Source organism: Megalops cyprinoides, chromosome 4, assembly GCF_013368585.1.
Source record: "Megalops cyprinoides isolate fMegCyp1 chromosome 4, fMegCyp1.pri, whole genome shotgun sequence".
In the NCBI taxonomy this organism is placed as follows: domain Eukaryota; kingdom Metazoa; phylum Chordata; class Actinopteri; order Elopiformes; family Megalopidae; genus Megalops; species Megalops cyprinoides.
Window position 1 is genome coordinate 28,135,113 of NC_050586.1, and position 14,702 is coordinate 28,149,814.

General features: G+C 42.9%; 1 non-coding gene across 1 annotated transcript; it reads right to left on the bottom strand.

Moving 5' to 3' along the window:
- Window positions 1-12,713: 12,713 nt before the first annotated feature.
- Window positions 12,714-12,785, bottom strand: trnae-uuc. Its single transcript has one exon. It is a non-coding gene; the product is annotated as a tRNA-Glu (tRNA).
- Window positions 12,786-14,702: the final 1,917 nt, after the last annotated feature.

Consider the following 14,702-nt stretch of genomic DNA (forward strand, 5'->3'; position numbering starts at 1 on the left):
ATTAAAATATCACATTTGTGCCATCATGTCTTTCGAAATTAATTTAAAAATGTTATGTTTTATATAAATATTATATTTCATTAATTGTGATCATAGTAGCTAATGTCCCCTGATAGGGGATTGATCTGACAGACAGGTCAAGAGTGTACAGTGCAAAAGCAGTGAAGGTCATGTCAATGTTAGGATTGTTTTGTCTTCTGTTTCTTTACAACACATTATTCAGCCATTGTATCATAGCAATAGCACTGAAATTGGCTGTTGAACACACTTGTGTGAATTGCAGACTGTCTGTTCCTGTCCTCACAGCTGGCGAATGTAAAATACTGCTCCATCTGTTGAGTGTAAATAAACGTTACCTTTTCAAGGTGAATATGATCTGGCTGGGGTGAATGTCTCACCTGGTGCAGTTAAAAGAAACCTGTCTATGGGCGGTAAGTAATCAGAACCTCGGGATTTGTGAGACGGCTGTCAACACCGTGAGATCCTCCTTCAGATTCACAATTGTTTTCACCAAAGGCCACAGCTGCTGTCATAGGCACGTCTGTATTTTTCAGTAAGATTTCATATCCATTACCTCAGTTTTTCATCTGAGTTTTCATCACAACTCAGTAGCCATAGTGACAGTAAAGTAATAACTGCCCGTGTATAATTACAGACCAAAATGAAATAGTTATGCTGTATAATAAATAAAGATGACGCAGGTTTCTTATGTTTCATTTTCTCAGCCTTCCTGGAATAGTTTAGCTTTGAATATTAAGTGTTTTTTCGCCTGTAACTTTGAGCACCTGCCATCACTGTTGACACTGTGCACTGTGCTACAGTATAACAAAACGCCTGTAAGCCCTTCCACACTGATCTATGTTAAAGGGCATGTTTTCTGACTGCTAGCTCTCTTCAGATACATGCCCAGAATTATTTTGAATGAGCTGCTCCACCACATGTCTGAAAATGGGCACATACTGTTTCAGTGACCCCATTTCCATGAACTGCGGTAAGAATCTCTGTTCTACCATCGGAAGACCGAGGTCTCAGTCCCAATATACATTATACCAAAGATAACCCTCATGTTTACGCAGTGGCTCTCTGCTGGGCACTAATAAGAGACGGATTGGTGTCATGACCCTGTGGTAGACAGCATTTCTGTCCAGGGGGTAGTCTTGCATCCAGTACTGCCTGATGCCAAAGAAATGTGGATGTGATCTTACGAACCGTCTTGGTTTGGACACAGTTGCGAAATATTTCCAGTAGAGGCAGGCACGAAGAACATCAACCACAGCAATACAGATCTGAAGAAAAAAAAAAACGAAATAGTGTTTTGTAAATGTTCTGTACTATGACATATTTTGTAATCTTTGGTGCATGTTACGACTTTGAATCATGAAATACATTTTGCAACGGATCATGGCGCTTTTAGCGTTGATGTCATCAGTCCTTTACACAAAACCAAAAGAGCGCTCTTAACCGACTTATTTAAATGAACTACCAGAACGCTCACTAAGCAGCGATGAAAAAATTACCCGTCTTCCTCCGCTTTGTCCTCACTGCCCCTGTTTAGTCTGAGACCACGAGAGTGGATCACAATGCCGTCGTGCGGCGATGATATCGGATAGATTCTGGGGCGTGAGCATCTGATACGTATAATCGCTGTCTAATCTGCTTCTTTTACAGTGCAAACACACCACGCAGAGCTTTTCAGTGTGTTTATACACGCGCATGAACACACACCCATGCAGCCATCGGTTTGGTCTTAGCGATACCCCACAGACCGAGCGCTGTGTGTGGTCTGGGCCACCGCTCGCGCTCCGACCGACAGCCTTCACTGTCACGCAGCGTCCCCCTAGTAAACAGACAGAGAATTTTGCTTGGTTCCGTTAGCCTTCCCCTCCTACCCCCCTCGCTGGTCAATGCTTCATGTCCAGATTTTACATATTAATTTTTTTTCCTTCATTTCATTTTACTTTTTATGTTTTCGTATTAGTCTAGCGGACATCTTTATTCAGGGCGACTCCCCAGTGCACACACATTAAATATAGGTTCCGTAGTGTCCACTGCCCACTCCACGTTACCTTCTTTGAATTAAGTATCTGAACCTTTCTTCTTATTTTCCTTGAAACAGAGAGAATAAATAAAATAATAATTTAAGCTGAAAACAAAGGTATCAATGAGGAGTCCGACGACCGTCACTGAGCGAGTGGACAGCAGGAAACAGTGGAAACAGTTATTGTCAGTCAGTGATGCACTTGTGGGTTAATATAGCAACACAAACAGGGCTCAGACTGGACTGTGCCGTCAGTAAAATCAGCATTTGCATTTGGCCAGAAGAAGGAAAAACATGTCTGAATTTCACACGTGACATCCTCTCCGTAACTGGTTAAATCAAACCTTTGAGAAGAGTATCAGAGGAAAAAGTTTCCTGGAGAAGCCACTGTTCGTGTGAATGTGTTATAGTCGATTTAAAAATTAACCAACGTGCTGTTGCTTATACAAATCCAAAGCCATCTGCCGCCAGACTCGGTCGGTCACATTTGGGTGTTTATGTAAAATATCACATTTCTCACGTTTTCTTACTGAAACAAATGTTGTGTCTTGTCACGGTGTTATTTTAGAACGACTTCATGTGGCAGCAATGCAACTAATGAGGGGCTGTAATAAAAGTATGAAAATATTTGCTATAATTCTGTCAATTATTAACACGTGCAATTGACAGCACATGACCTAATTGTGTTAGTGAAATCCGAACCTCGCTGGAGTTTGGCCGAGTATCCGATATCAGGCCGTAGGTGGTCTCGACGCACTCCCTCCAGAAGCCTATGCAGCACAAATGTGAAGGACCTGGGTATTCCTGTCTCTGAAGGCAGAAACGAAGCCCCATATCTTCTCAGAGAGTTTTCATCGCCGGGATACGCAGGGGAGTCAAGGTCGTTTTCATCAATGAGTCAAACGCGGGTCTGAGGCGCGAGTGCTGTAACCTGATAGAGGCTGCGGTTTTTAAACTGCGCTTTCGGGTCCTCACCACAGTCCAGACCACAGCGTTATTAGAGAAATAGCAATGAAAGCTTAAACACTTAGGGGCGACCTGAACGGAGCAACATGATCTCGCCAGTCAAACCTACTCTTAACACATCTGTACAGTGACTGTCGCGCGCATCAGCAGGTTCTAAAGAGGGACTGCAGGCGGTGACGCTGGTACCTATCTCTGTTGCTCATTTGCGGAGCATCATACTTCCCTCTCTGCCTCTGCAGATTTGTTCACTCTTCCCTGTTCAGCTATTGGTACAATTAGGGTAAAATTCAAAATGTGATGGAATGTATATAAACATTTTTTTTTCTAGAGAATGCGTGTGTGTATGTGCAAGTGTGTGGGTGTATGCACATGTGTGGATGAGAAAGGAGGGTGTGCGTGTGTGTCTGTGTGTATGTGTGTTTGTGCGTGCGTGCAAGTGTGAAAGAGAGGGTGTGTGTATGTACATGTGTTAGGGGATGAGGGAGAGGGAGGGCATGTGTGTGTGAGTGGGTGTCTCTGAGACATGCAGCTGTGTTTGACTTCACTCAGCTGTTGCTCTGAGGTAACCAGAGACCGTTAAAAGAGGAAGACTGTTTAGATTTGCTTTTGTTTAGCTGAAATGAGAAAGTGGTGATAGCTATCAATAAACAGGGAGTTCAGTGCATGTTTCAACAGGACACCTGACAGCTCTGCTGACACACACACACACACACACACACACACATTGCTGCCTGGGAGTTCTGCAGAGGTTTAATGGGCCAGCATGTTTCCTTTAACAGAGGGCCACACATCTTCCCCACCTGTTAAAATCCTGTTAGAAAAGATGGGTGTGTGTTTGTGTGTGTGTGTGTCTGTTGGAGGTGAGGGGGGGGGGGGGGGGGGGGGGTCACCACCTGTTGGGTGAAACCACCCTTCTGGGTTGACCCACCTCCGCACCACAGATCTCTGTACTACAGCTTCTCATGGGCTGTGTGCAGGGAGGCCATTTTGGTTCCAAACTAGTTTGACATGCGAGGTTTTGGCAGTGTTATTGCTGGGGCTAACCATCAACCATGAGCTTCTGAAGCTCAGAAGAGTTTCCAACAGCAACTGTTTGTGCTTCATAGACTGTGTTGCTTTTCAGTACAAACCTATTCCTGTTGTTACGCTTCAGTATGATAAAGCATTTGCCATCATGTGGCAAAATGTTGCCTGTCCTGGCTCTATGTTGCTAACAGAAACAAGCTTTTTAAGATTGTGTGGGCTGTATTGAAAATAATCAACCCCCCAATGGTAAAACATTTCTAAGCTTCAAAGTGTGTGGCAGCAATTTAAAACACCAGGCTGTGCATGGCTTCTCTTGACCCCCTTAATGTCTGATAAAAGGTGAATACTCTCAGTTCATCTCACAGGAAGGAACACATCCAGAAGGAGCATGCTTGGGCAGGCATATCTACTGTTACTCACTAAACAACAGATGAAAGATCCCTCTCACTGGATTTGTTGTGCTGTTTTCATTGACCAGGCCTTTTTTCGTCTAAGCCAAGGCATGTCCATTCTGATTGCACAATAGATTGCTACACTTAATGTTTGCTGGGGTTTTTTTTTTGGAAATCTTGACTTTTAAATGGTGACTATAATCCTGCCGGAAATTTGCTCTCTATTGTTCGGTCTTAGTCCGTTTTGTCAGGTAGATTTAGTAAAGGAATATTAACACTACCCTCCTATTTTTTCAGGGCTACAAGAGGTGAAGATGGAAAAAAAAACATAAGGGTATTTTCCTTTCTAATATTGACATTTGTATTGCTACAGAGTTGGTCAGAGTCTGATTAAAACCTCTACTTTGGTTACCTGTCACAATAACCAGAGAGTCTGTCGGACGTGGGAGACAACTGTTTGGCTTTGCAGAGCTTAGCTTATTTATAGAAGTCAGTGGGTGATGGCTTGTTTGGTTTGATTAGTAAAAGCCTGCAGATTGCTGTTGACCTCCAGTGACCTTTTTTCAGGTGCCCATTTCTTTGGAGTGGCCTTGGGGAAACAGACCTAGTCAGGCTGGTTTCACAAAAAAACACCCTGGCACAAGAAATTAGAGCTTTTTCTGAACCAGGCATGACAGGCCACGAGAAACAGACCAAGCTTGCTAAAGTCCACGCAATCTTTTCCCAATGCAGTTATTTATTTAATAAGTATTTTAATTAATTTTACTAATGCTGACAGTTCCAAGTCAACAGTTTTCTATTTGGATACTTGTGTTCACTTTTAAGTGCTGATTACCCAGAATGCCTGGGACGACTCCACAACCAACATCTAGTGAAATTACTGTAAACACAGCCACATATGTGTTTAGTTGAGAGAAAATATTCAGAGAAATGAATTGAAGTCAAGGACTTGAGTTAAATGTGCGTTGATGTTTTTTTCTTCTTTTTTTCGGTGTAATCGGCTCTGGCAGGACTTCCACATTGCACTGGTTGCTGAAACCATGTTTGTGTCCGTTTCTATAACAGCCACAGCCTGCAGCAGAGCAGACCATCCTCAAGAAATTGTATCATTAGAAGCACGTTGTAGCAGTGATGAGGATCTGAGGTAGCATCACAACCTAAGTGCTGGTTAAGCCACAGTCACTCTGAGCAACCTCGACACTGAACGCCACGGAGATTCTCAACTCCAGACCCGGATGGGCACGCCAGCTCTCTTTAAAAAATGCTAATCTGTCAGGGCTGAGAGGGAGAGGTAGGCTGAAGTGATTCAGCCGAGGTTTTCTGCTCAATCGCGGGCAACAGTTCAGGTCAGGGCAGTGCCTGCCCAGGTCTAGTTGAATGCCTGAGAACAAGCAGAGTGATTAGCTGAATCAGGTGGTTACGTAAGTGCCTAGCTGCTGGCAGCCACCGCGGCGCTCCAGGACCCCGATTATGTAGCGCTGGACCTGACAGTATTTCTGACCGTGATAGCGCATAAATGAAGCCTCGCAGCATGCAGAAAGTGACAAGATCATAGGCTCACAGGAATGGCCTGGGTTTGGTGGGTGGATGGGGGAGTTCCAGGTGACTCATCTGAAGCGCTCACTTTATATTCCGGAATATTTCTGCAGTCGTTACGGTAACACTCCGAGGAGGTACTTAGGAAGAAAAAAAAAACCCACAATTATTCTTCGTCTCCTTTGGACATTACAAACCCTTTGTTTGCTGTTCTTTTTTCCGTTACCGGGGAAACTTGTTTGCTTTCACAGGACTCTGCATTTCCTCCTAATTTTTTGCCCCCAATCAAACAGCACATGAGTAATTCTCCTCTCCACTCCTCTCCCCTGCACCCAAACCAAAGCTTTGGAGCCAGTCTCTGCACTGAATCTGAATCAATCTGCCTATGGTAACAACAGAAGTTGCAAAAAATGGGTTTGAAAGCATTTTTTTAGGTGATACTTGAAAAATTGCAGGTTATCAGATGCACCCAATCCTGCCGTAGAGAGGATCATTAGGTGGCCAAATGTAAAGAAGATGCTTGGGAATTTGAGCAGGACTCAGGGGTTAACACCCCTAGTCTTTCAATAAATGCCACTGGAGTCTGTAATGAGTATGGCGAGTCAAGGCCTTGCTTTAAAGTCTAATCTGAAAAAAATGGCAAGCTCTAAAGCAAAGTGCCCCTATCACTGTATGGGGGCATCAGAATTACTTGGTAGGATTGCCCCCCCTACTGGCTCATCACTCTTTCTGACTGCAACCTGGTTCCCCAAAGGGTCTCCTAAGCGCTAACCCATCCCAGAACAAGTGTTTTCTGGGATTGGTTAGTGTTTAGCTAGGAGACCTTTTGGGAAAACCAGGCCTAGAACAAGTTAGCTTCAGATACAAAGCTGGAGAAGGCTACGGGGTGGTTTGGCTAAATCATAAGTTACCCTCAAGAAGTAGGCTGTTTCTGGAGGTGTTTGCCTTCAGGAGTTTTATCATGTGGCCAGTCTGCCAGCACATTATTTTTACACTGTACAATGAAGATGGAGGGGCAGATCTACACATGTGCTCTTTTCTGCCTGATGCTGTAAAGTCACATCTCGCTTCACTGCAAAGTCACATTTTCTCATGGACCTCCTCGACGACAAGCTTTTGTGTGTGCGTGGGCGGTCGTTTCTGATAACACAGACAGGATGGAAAGTTTTCAGGCCCCGTGTAAATATTTGAAGCAATGAGAAATAAACACATGTGGAAGAGCAGTGCATTCAGGACTCTCTGTTTCGCTGCCAAAACGTGGCTGTCTCTCTGGCCATTGTTTAGTGAATGTGGTACTTGGTAAGCAGGCGGACTGCACAGCTGCTGACTGCTGTTTATGTTTACACCGCCTCCGCATTTCAGTGGAGCTGTACAAGCAAAGCTGGTCCATCTGGGTTGGCCTTCACTTGGGTGACCAGTGGAATGTTTTGCCCTGGATGGAAGGTTCTGGAATAAGGGAATAAGTCACAGAGTTCCGAGTGCTGCAGTTGTACCTTTGCAATCTTTGGGGGAAAAAAAGTTAAACTTCAAAAATTGAACTTGACGAAAATGTAGGTCCAAGCTTTTAAAAAAACTCTGAGATGAATGAAACTAATGTAAAAGTTGGAGGCTTTCTCTTTACTGATTTATTTAGGGTTGTGGAGAGAATATTCTGTGGTATAAGGGGAGTTATTAAAGAAATTTGACTTATTAAAAAAACTGTCAACTTTTGCAATTTGCATCATGCAGTATTAATAAGAAGCATACATAGCATCATGTAAATGTTTAACATTAAAGGAGATCCCTAAAAGGAGGAATGATTTCCTCTGTCTCCTCAGTGGCTCTTCATGTTTTCAAAATCTTAATTCAAACTGACTACACTGAAAGCACTTTAGAAATGGTAACAGATACTGGCACCCAGAAACAGAAAAGGTAAAACAGTGCCATCTATTGGATCATATGGGTAAATGCACAATCTGCCAAGAGGAGGTGATGCCTCTCGAACCTGAGGGCACCCCAGGCTGTCAAGCATTTTAAATGAGCCTAATGCATTTTCTGCATTCTGTTAAGCCCCATTGTTCTTGCAAGAAGTAAGCAAGAAAACAAGTGATTGTTGTAAATGCATTTTATTTGCACTCTATCAAAATACCTGAGCTCACAGATACAGGAATCAAATGAATAAATAAACAGACAATAGAATTCAAGGCAAAATTTACTAGAAGAGAGACGCTCATCACATGTTAAATTACAGCGTAAGTCCACATTTCTGTGCCAAGCTTCCTCAAACATAGCCGCCAGATAAATGACAAGGATCCACATAGTGTAATGCTGTAATTCCACGGTGAGGTACCTAGTGTGCTTACTGTTGTGGGTCTCCGTGGAGACTCATCACCTGCGGGAGGGCCTCTGACTCTGGGTGGGCACGTTCATTTTGGGCGTGTACTCAGCGAGGTAGCTGGTGGTGTGCATGAAGGGCCCGGTGGGCTTGGTGATCTGGTCGCGTGGCCGGATGGGCACGCGCTTCTCGATCTCCCACGCCCGGAAGTCCCAGTTGTAAGAGGTGATGAAGTGCATCTCGCCCTTGGGCTGGCTGTACCCGGCGATCTGCTTCTGCTGGCGCTCGGGAGGCTCTGGCCGGGACGGTAACTCGCTCTTGCTCTGCGGGGAGTCCCCAAAGAATCTCAGGGCGCTCTCCCCGCTGGCCTTGGGCCGGACCCACTCCGCCTGCGGGATCCTGTAAGTGTGAGCATAGCTGGAGTCCCCGCTGAAGGGGACGCTGTTGAGCTTGTAGGGGACCCTCTGCTGGCCAGATGGCTGGCGCTGCTGCACCGCGGGTGGGGTGTACCCCATCTCATAGGCAGACGCCCCCTTGACAGGCTGGCTCTCGGGCACCTTGTAGTAGGTCGATGGCACGCCTGTGAAGCTCTTCAGGCCGAAGTCATCCTGGTAGGAGGTGGTGGCATCAAACTTGGAGCCGCCCACCCTCAGGTTGTCACGTGGTCTGATTGGCTCTCGCTTGGACAGCTCCCACCTGCGGTAGGCCTCTTCATTGGCAGAAGAGAAACTGCAGTTTAACTCACAGTCCCACAGCATCCTAATCATAAACCCCAGTAAGGCTAAAATTAAAGCGCATGTGGTAAAGTCTCGACAGTAAGCCCCAGGGAGAACCATCCCATGTACCCTGAGCAGACATAGATAAGGACACAATAAGCCATGTGCTTCATCACACTGAATCAATCTTCTCACCTGACAAAACCTTGATTTTTGTCAAATTCATTGGTGCGTCGGTTCTTACAGGTAGCTATCGTTTGTAATTCTCAAATTATCCACATGTGACTGATTACTTTCTTTGACGGAGTAATACTGCCCTATAATTCTATACCTCTTCCATTGTCTTTAGACAGATGGCACAAGTATCTGTCTTTTGATTACAAGTATTCACAGGGGAAAAAAAGAGAGTTGTGCTTCACTCTAGCATTGCCTGAAGGTAAGTAGTTAAGGTTTCTATAGTCCCAAGTCTTTCATTTGCTTCCCCAGTGTTGTAAATGGCTATAATATTTTTATTTGTGTCAGTAGCTTCTAAAAAAGTCAAACCAAACCTACTGTGAACCTGCTTTATATACAATGGTATGATTTTGAGCATTATTAAGAAACTATTGTGCATGGAGGCAGAAAAATGTATCATTTTACAAATGAATGCCATGAGCTCTTATACAGACAGGCATATGCAGCCACTGACACACGCCATCTGGTGGAGACAGTTCATCAGTGCAGCAGCAATGGGACACTTACCTGTGTATGCTGTCATATAGCTCGTCCTTTCTGTGGGTGGAGATCCTCTCCCTGTCTTCCTCAACAGCTCTACGGTTTTGTAAGGTCTCTGTGCCACATTGGGTGAAACATAGCCAGGCCTGCAATACAGGACATTTATATATAGTCTTCAAAGTTTTGATTTTCCTCTCAGTTCTGAGGGGGAGGTGGGTGGGTGAGGGTGGAGGTGGGTGGGTGGGGTGGGAGGTAAAAAGTAGAGCCAGAAGGGGGCACTCTTCCCTCTGGACCATGAGGGTAGGGACCAAACAGTGATGGACCAACCAGAAAAAAAAACTTAAAATGCAATTAATGTGAATAAAGGTACACCAAATAAGCTTTAGTTTCACAGAGAGAGGAGACACATTTTAATGACCTACTGTAAATCTATAGATATCAATCTATTTGAAGAAGGTGAATGAGCTCTTTAAGTTCAGACAGAATACAGTGACAGCTTTAAGGCTTTTGTCCATCACATCTCGGTAGTCTTTTGTAAAGCATTTCCTATGATGGCACCTATGATACTAGAATAAGAAAGCTGCGATGGAGATTTTCAAAGACCTGGCACTCATGTTACAATTGACAATGAGTTCAGCAATTGTGTTCTGACATGAAGATACTGCAAATATATAACATATTGTGTAGGTGTCAGAAACCTCTAATTCTAAGGTGTCATATGCTCATTTAACATATCAAACAAATTATTTCACATAAAATGGAGGCTTCTGGACCGCATCACATGGATTTGATTCACAATGACAGACTACACAGTGGGAATAGAATAGAATGTTCAGCCCTCCATTGTTTGTCAAAATGGCCTGAATGGAATGTTGAGGATTCTACATGGAATAGTCAGGATTCCACATTTATTTCCTAATGGATCTTTCATATTGGTGTGGTGTGTTATAATGGCAACAGTGTAGGAATAATTAGACATATCCCCAATATTCCATTCAGGCCATTGTTACAAACACTGGAGAACTGAACATTCTATCACATCTAAAATATAGATACGTAGGCACGTATGTCACCCACTACATTAGGGTTTGGCAGGTACCTCAAACATGGAAACACAGGCATAAATGTTTTCAAGCACCACATTTTGGTACTGGTAGTAGAACAGGAAAAGCACTATTCAGGTAGTACACACAGTGCACTAATATTCACACGGACTACACTGAAAGTACTTTAGAAATGGTAACAGATGTGACGTGATACTAGCGCCCAGAAACAGAAAAGGTCAAACAGTGCCATCTCTTGCCTCATCTGGGTAAGTGCACAATCTGCTAAAAAGAGGCAATGTCTCGAAACTGAGGGAACCCCCGGCTGTTATGCATTTTAAATGATAATAGCTCTTGCAAGATGAGTATTAACGAGATCAGCCATAGGGAGTTAAATATATGCAAAATAACAGGTACACCTGGTGTAATTTTCAACAATTCAACACTAAAACTATACATATCCACAACAAACATCTGTGTCACTCCCCTACTCTTCCCATTCAAAAAATAATATGTGATATATTTCTGCCATTGCAAATGATACATTTTAAATATATTTTTGGAACAGCATATTTTTAAAATTATATATTACAATATATTTCATTTTCATAAGGGTTTCTACAAATAAATACAAAATACCTGCCATTTCCACACTTCTGTTCAACTCTATGTTGTAAATTAAGTGTACAAATATAGTTTAAGCATACGAATTAGCATTAGTAATCATGTACAATACTATACCTAACGCTATGTGTATTTGTCATTATACAGCAATATGTATGTGTATGTTTTACGCAAACCCGGCCTACTTAACTACAGCTATCCATAGACTCCTCTACCTTCCACTTTTCCCACTCATACTACCAATCCAGTCATTACTATTTCCCTTCTACGACTGCTCCTCTTAATACCCCGAAAAAAATCAGCACAGTAGTTCTCATGAAACTTTATCTTTCGAGTTGGTTTATTTGACAACTAAGCTGGCGACTGACTACAGTCCCTGTCAGAGACCGCTCTCGTTAACCCTCGGTAGTTTTAGTAAGAAATTCACTCACGTATAAACCGGGCAGAAGCTCTGGATCGCCATGCTTTAATCGTTTATTCCATTCACTGTGTCGCAAAAACCAGCCGAAACCTCTAAACTAGACTATAAAAAGGTAAACAGAAAAATGTGTATATCTCGAACATGTCCGTTGTCATTTGCTGGTGAGAAGTTAAATTTATCTTACCTTGTGAGGTAGGCCAATGGTGCCAGTGACAACACAGGAGTACAACGAAAAGCCATTTATGACGTTTATTCATGAGTCGAACCTTAGCTGTCAATATTCTATACAGCCGTTCAACGTCGTTCACGTTATATGGTGCAAGAGTGGACCAGACTGCAACATTAAACTCTATTTTGTGATTATCCTTTTTCAGTTGTGTCTTTTATCTGTTATGTTTCCATACAATCGATTTAGTACTTTTTCCTCAAATAAACGAGGGGAAAATAAAAACTATGAATAACGTAAATTATACTATTCTGTCTTTAAAACTGTGCAAACATTTCATTTCAAACATTAAGTGTGTAGCTTTGCCACACCTACAATTAAATGCAGAAAGAACTCATTTAACGTGAAATCTGTATCTGTAGCCTACAGAGAGATTGTAGACAATCCTAACAGTATCTTGGGAAAGACAATTTACGACTTACAGTTGGAGGTTTTTAATAGTTTTATTTTTCGTTTTTAAGGATCGTGGGTTCCACTTGTGAAACGTTACAATACCAGCAAACTAGCTTATCGCAAGGACGCATTAATTCTGTTCTTTTAGCATCATTATCAAATTTCTCAGCCAGTTAGTTTTTGTTTTCTTAAATAAACTGGCTATTTACTGTGAAATCCCGCATTCTACAACCCGCATGAGTATACGAGCGACAACTCAGCAAACCGGGTCACGGGGAGCTGTCCCAGTCGTCATAAAACTCTCTTCCCATACCGGGAGTCGAACCCGGGCCGCCTGGGTGAAAACCAGGAATCCTAACCGCTAGACCATATGGGACGTGCTGCCCTTTTCTGGAACTATTGCCAAAATATTTTAAATGATCTGACAATTATACAAAGTGACAATTGGTGCATAGACCTAAATGTCCTTACAATCCGTTGTTATGAGAAATTCCAAATCCGTTCTTCATTCTTGATCAATTTACATTTCTGCGATGGACTGCATAATACTACACTTCAGGCAGGGGTTTTCTCAAACTGAGGTACGATCTGCTGACGGACAAGAATAAATGGCACGTTCGGCTATTAATAATCAAAAATACAAAATTTATTGAAACAACATAAAGCATTCCAATAACAAACATGTTTGTCTCGTTTTTCACTCCAGGTTTGGAACTAGCCGTTGTACTGTAACATTCTTAGTGAATGTTCAGCCTTCACAATACAGCTTATTTACAAAATTTAGCCCCTGTGGGGCAACAGACATTTGTTTCATTAAAGCAAACATTTGTTGGTGTGTTCCACTGCTGTGGACATTCATGCCATGGTGGCGGTGTGAAGTGGATGTGTGGTGAGCCCAGTGACTGCCCATGTTTTAATCAGTTAAAGGGTCATGGACCGTGGCTCTCTAATTATTCCCCATTGTATATGCTGTGTTTATGGTGTATTCCTTTTGGACGTGTTACAACTGGAACCCTGGAGTGAAGGGTTTATGCATAGTATGTAGTGGGTGTATTAGATCTGAGGGGGTGGCAGCTCATTCGTTATAGGCCCGCTGGAGAGGCCACAGTCTTCCACCAGAAGCTTCTGTGCTTGTCACAGGAGACTGAGATGCACAGGGGAGATCCGCTGCCTGACCATCGTCGGATCATAGGTTTCCACTGGGTTTCCTGGACAGCACAGTGTACAGGCCAGGGGAAACAGATGCAGCATCCAGATCCATCGCTGGAGGTCCGCTTTTTCTGGCTTGCTTGCAAGGCACACATCGTCAGCGTGGGGGATGTTGAAGAGATCCGGACGAAAATTGCCCGCGGGTACTGTAGGTGTTCTGGCTTCCTTACCAGGTAGTAATGTTGTTTCAATTTAAATTACATTATTCTGTCCACCGTGTCCACTGGGGAGGAAACACAGAAAGTAACTTTAACAGCATTATCACCACAACCAGCACACTGTATGAGCTCATTCACACACGAAAGTGCAAAGGCCCAGAGAGAGGAGGATAGAAAGACAGGATGAGGGGATACAGAGAGCAGGAAAATGAGGAGGGAAGAGAAAAGAGGAGGATTTGGAGGAGACAGAGAACAGAGAAAAAAGAGGAAGAGACTCATAGAAAGATGAAATCAGGCAAATTAAGAATGTGCAGAAGCTTGCCCTTTTCCTCCACTATTAGTCTATAATTGAACATTGTGCGAAGTCACTGTTTTGTAAAGAAATTCAAATGATTTCATTTGAATAAATTTCTTTCTGCATTGTGTGACTGAATATATGCATGTATTGCAATTGAAAAACACAGATTTTTTAATCCAGAGGTTACATACTTGCGTTGTTTGAAAATCCAAACTCCAACAGCAGCAACAATCAACACTGCCACCCCTGGGGAAGGATAAGAAATCAATGAATGAACACATTTGTATTGTGAAACATTTTTACATGACATGTGAAATGTATGTATGATTAGTAAGGAAACTAAGTAGGCTGACATTCAGGAGCTGGATTGGTTTGAATCCTGAGTAAAAAGAACTTTAGTTTCCCACTGGCCAGAAATTTCTAAACAAACATGTCCTTCTGTCCTTATAGTGGACACAATTATCTAAATATCAAGAACTAACATAAGTGGAGGAGGGAAAAGTACCATTATTATAAGAACGGGCCAGTCATTATCTCCTCTCAGGTAATAAAAATATATGTAGACACAGCAGCAGTAGCAGTAACAGTGATATTGTAGTAGAACCTTGGAGATCTGAAAAATTAAGTC